The sequence below is a fragment of the Pinus tabuliformis genome, chromosome 6, assembly GCF_031772625.1.
Source record: "Pinus tabuliformis cultivar Carrire ecotype Pingquan chromosome 6, CPIR1, whole genome shotgun sequence".
Taxonomy (NCBI): Eukaryota; Viridiplantae; Streptophyta; class Pinopsida; order Pinales; family Pinaceae; genus Pinus; species Pinus tabuliformis.
The window spans coordinates 1,775,629,738-1,775,634,996 of NC_142292.1; the positions used below are offsets into that span (position 1 = coordinate 1,775,629,738).

At 44.1% G+C, this 5,259-nt stretch overlaps 1 pseudogene; it reads left to right on the forward strand.

Moving 5' to 3' along the window:
- The first annotated feature begins 2,399 nt into the window (after positions 1-2,399).
- On the forward strand, positions 2,400-2,732 carry LOC149266078 (cyclic phosphodiesterase pseudogene; annotated as a pseudogene).
- Positions 2,733-5,259: the final 2,527 nt, after the last annotated feature.

Here is a 5,259-nt window from a genome sequence, read left to right on the forward strand (position 1 = left end):
TGCGTCTCAAGCACAGACTAAGAACTCTTTGACGTCAAAATGTCTTCAAAATACTAAATGTGCACTCAATTGCTCTTAAAATCTCTCTCAAAATAAAATATTTTTTTTTTTTGTAAGCTCAGGTAGTACTCATTCTATTACTGAAATTTTTTCAAAAAGATACATCGATCCAAACATAGATGCCCGCCCTCAAGGGGAAACCGGGTCAAAAACCATCTGTAATTTTTCAGTCCAGCCCAGAAGTAATAGGCTCTCCGTCTAACCAAAGTAGCTAACACAGCATAGCAGTTTTGAAACTTACAGTAAATCCTATTCATAACTACATTATTATTTCTACTATTCATTTAAAAAGACGCAAGCAAAATCAGGACCAACAGTAGCATAGCTAAACATATCTGCCTTCATGCATTTTCCTCGTCCACCGGTCGGCGGGCTTCTTGCGCGGGATTCGGTTGTCTGTCTTCTTGAACAGGATCCTGACGTTCACCCTTCAACAGGCAGAGGATCTCATCCAGTTTATCCTCCTGCTTTGACAAGGTTGTGCGGATATAGCTTAGCTCCCTGCTCATCTCAGGTTTCTTCTGGAGCAAATCCGCCATTTCTTTGGCAACCTGTTCCAGGGCCTTCGCCATCAAGCCTTTCATTACCCAATACATGTGAAGGGATTGCTTGAAAAGGGTCCTGCGGCCACGAGTGTGGCCCGGGTCGTGGAGGATTGTAGCCCATTCCTCCATCTCGTCTGCCGATTGCTCCTGTTTGGCCTCCTCTTCAAGAAATTGCATAATCCTGCGAATATCGGGGTCAGCGTTGTTTTGAAAGGCTTTTTCCGCCGCTCGAATTTGATGCATGACGGTCCTTTTCGGTTTCGTTTGTCTCTGCTGACGCCTGCCAGAATTTTCCCCTTCCTCATACTCTGTCTTTCCGTGGTCTTTATCCCCCTTCTGCGTTTTGCTTTGCCCACTGCTCAGTGGACGACCTCTCTTGCGGAGCCCCGAGCGCCTATCTTCAGAAACCTGCTGCATGGACGAATTTGTTTCCGCTTGGGGCGTGCTGCCCTTAAAGCTTCTCTTTTGCATTTCCTTGGATCTTTTCCCAGAGCCTCCCTCTTCTTTCTCGTCTGAGTCGTCCTCTGTATCCCAAATTGTGATTGGGGGTTCCCGGTTTAGGGGGCTTTTGCCCTTCCCTTGCTCCCATTCTTCCTCAATTACACCCCGCTCCCCTGCGCCTCGGCCTCTCTGACGGGTCTCCATGCCTCCTGCAGCCCTGCCGCTCTTCCTTCTCGGATTATTTCCCCGCTTCGACTGCTTCCGCTGGAGACTCTGAAAGTGATTCCAAATTATCCCGCAAAGATAGTTGTTTATCGAATTTTGTTTCTCTTGAACTCGACGGTTTCTAGTATATTGCATATATAATGATGCCCGAATTTGAGTTCCCGGTCTCTTCCTATCTAGATCCGGTACCCCACTACCGTCGACCGTTCCATCCATAATCACATCTACTACGGTGTATCCTGACACCTCGTTAATCTCCCCTCTCAGCTGATGCGTCTTAATTATCGCATCGAATGCGTAATCCTTGGTACTCATCCCCTCAGCCGCCACTATACCTCCTTTCAATTCCTGCTTCATCATTGTATGAATTGGCATGCCACTTAGCACCTGAGGTGTTCGAACTTTGGTCATGGTTCGATCGTGTCTTTGCCCTCTCAAAATAAAATATTACTTTTGATAACTTTCTCCAAAAAAATCACTTATCACTTCAAATACAAAAAATATTTTCACCTTATTACTCCACAAAATCACACTTGATACCCTTATTACTCCATTACATAGAAAATAACATTTATCACTTTTCCCCATATATCTTAAAAAATTTCATTAAATCTTCCATCACTCCAAACATAAAATTTATGCACATTATGTCTCAAAAAACAAATATTTTGGTGTTCAATGCCTTTTAGACTCCCATTAAAACTTTTAGTGATGTTCCTTTTAAAAGGTGAATTAACTTTTATAGAGTAACTTTTTCAAGTGAATGAATCTCTTTAAAAGTCAAAACACTTTAAAAAGTCAAAAGAGACTTTAAATTTTTCATAAAGTATACATTTTCGTTGGAGAAAAAGTTGACTATGGCTGAAATTGAATTTTCAACCCATTTGTTTTTGAGAAAAGTTGGCTCTCTTCCACGCTAGCTCTCCTTTGTCTTCACATCTCAAATTTCTTCTTGATATTCACATTGCTGTGTTGAAGGAATTTCCGCCACGTAGAGTGTATTTTGGAGCTGAAATCTCACGCTAGGAATATTAGCACCAGAATGAATATTCAACATTACAGATATTACCATCAATCTGTGATAATGGCGTGGCATCTGGATTGAGGTAGCGAGTGAGGTTTTACAACATGACGGAAGAGGTGGGGATGTACTCTGGGTGGGCAACGCCGTCGCCTGAGCGCAGAGAGGAATTTGTTAAACTGATGAATGAGCTCAAGAGCGAATTCGGAGGGCCTTCATTTGAACCCCATGTGACCGTAGTAGGCGTCCAGAGGCTGACAAAATCCCAGGCCTGTGCAAATCTGGAAGTCGCATGCAGGGCCGTGGCACCTCACACTTGCCGCCTTAATCAAGTGGCCCGCGGCACCCACTTCTACCAGTGCGTTTATATTCTTGTCCAGCCAACACCGGAGGTTATGCAGGCGAATGTGCTGGCCAGATGCTGTAAAGATCGCTTCTGAGTCTAACTGACAGAAATTCAAGAAGATTTAGTGCATAGGTGTTTGACTCATGACAGTAATTCATCTACAAACAATAATTAAATAATCAAGGTTGTGTCCTTGCAACACACAAATACTCAGTCAGATCTCTGCTACATATATATTCTGAAAATCCGCCGGATCGCATTCCTCAACTCTGCCAACGATCTAGCGATCATATATGCATCGTATTCATTCAAAATCTCTGACACCCACAGGTATATATGAACGCACAACCTTACAATCGGATGTGTCTTGGTGCAACCCCGTCCTATCTAACGCAGGGTGCATTTAACGTGTTCCCCGCGTGGATTATATCAACCAGCGAAAAGGAAAATCCGTCCCCTTCCAACAATGAATTCTGCTCAGGCACTCAATCAACCGGAACTGCCAGCGCGAATAAGCATCCAGCTCTGTCTCGAAAAGAAAACAAGAACAAGTCGAAGACTCCATGCATAGCTCGACAGGTTATTAGACTTGTCGTTTTTTGTTTTCTTTATTATTATTTGTTTCATTTTCCAAAAGGTCGTTAGAGACCGTAGGATTACAGTTGTGAATTGTTTTAGTTTAGGAAATAATTAACAGTTAGTTATCATTTTTGTAAAAAGAAACTGGCTAGCAGTTGGACAAATTCTGGTTGAACAGTTCAACCGAAAATAGAACCAGTTATGCTTTCCAAGTATTAAAAACAAAGGGAAAATAGTTAGAGAGAAAGAACCTCCGGTACGAAGAAGCAAACAGTGAAACAGTCCTCTGTAATAAAAACAAACAAATCATTTACCTTGTAATAAAAACAAACAAATCATTTACCTTGCCAACTAATAGTCCATTGTTAATTATTTCATACGTATTTCATATCTCCTTCTGTTGTGATTAAAATGCATTTGAAGCAATAAGACAGCAAGCTGTAACAGGAGTCGAGAAGGGAAAAGTGTTGCTACAGGAAACCATTTGCAGCAAAGAAAGGAGAACCATTCAACAGTCACCGACGAACGACCAGGTAACAAAAATACAACGCCTTCATTCCATTTACAAGATAATACAAGTATAGAAAGCAAATGAGAAAAACAGTTTGACTTAATTAACCAGTTAACCACCGTCCATTACAAGCAAGAGCACACCACAAGATTTTCTGAGCAGATAGCACTCGCCAAAAACAAACTCTCTTACAAACGAAGCCTCTTAAGCTAAATACAACAGAACAGGGCTATACGAGCCACGAAGGACAGGGAGGAGCACAATCCATCTACAACTCAGGTGACTGCAACTATAACGGAACAAGAACCAAGAACATCATAACCCTTCATAACTTAACAACCGAATCATGGTCGGAAAGACCCTACCCGTTATGTGAGACTGGGCAGGTTTCGAAATGCTACCCGGAGATTGCAGAGTGAGCAAACCCTCGGCGGCCAGCCACCTTAACAACCTGCAAGTAGAGGTGGATGAGGGTTAGTGCAAAACCGGAACGAAAGACGAGCTAAACCAACAGACGAAACAAGCCATGAAACCCATCGGTTCTTACCTGTAGTTGATAAGGCGACATTGCAAAACCGAACCCGACAACCAGAGCCTGAGACAAGGAGCGAGACTGTAAGAGTCTGAAACAGGCGTGAAGGCAGAGTAAAGCATAGAACAATTGCATACCTTGGAGGCAGGGACGAACGAATCGAGCCAGAAGCGCGGAACTGGAGGGTACCCTGTCACAGTTACAAACCAACAAGTTATCAGAGCCGAGAATCAACCCATGTGACAGAAATTGTCCAGAGGAACAGCAAACCTACCATTGGACAGGGCAGGGAATCGACGGGGTTGTCGCCTTCATAGGAGTTCAACGCACAGAACAGAGAAAGCCTGGGGGCACCACGAAGCTCAACGCACAGAACGGAGGAAGCTGGAGGCACCAACATACCTCGGCAGTATAGAGTTCAACGCGCAGAACAGGGGAGGCTCACAGGCACCAGCAAACCACAACGGGGCAGAGCTCAGAGTCGAGCACAGAGAACAAACAAAAGTGACAATAAACGAGAATAGGGTTTGTCAAAAGGCGGGAGCTGCCAGACCGAGAAGACCGACAGGTGGCATCCCTTAACCGGTGAGGAGGGACATCAATCAATACAAACAGATTGCAAACGAGTTAAAATCCACGGAGGAATAATGTCATCGCATATTAACATGACAGCTAACCTAACCATAGGTTAATCACCGAAGGGTCGAGAGGGGCCTGTAACTTTGACACGGTTACCAACTACTACACATTAAATTCCACACGATTGTAAACGTTGGGGGGCTGGGCCATCAAAAGTGGTATCAGAGCAGGTTGCCGAATAGGAGCAAATGGAGGTTGGCAGAAGAGGAAGAGGAAGAGGAAGAGCGGTCCGGAGGATAGCAGAAGAGGGACTCCGTGAGGAGATTCGCGTTTTGCGTGAAAGATTGGTAGTAGTAGAAGCTGGGGGAAGGAGAGACCCAGCAGATGATAGTGATGAAGATGTGGCAGAACCAGAAGACG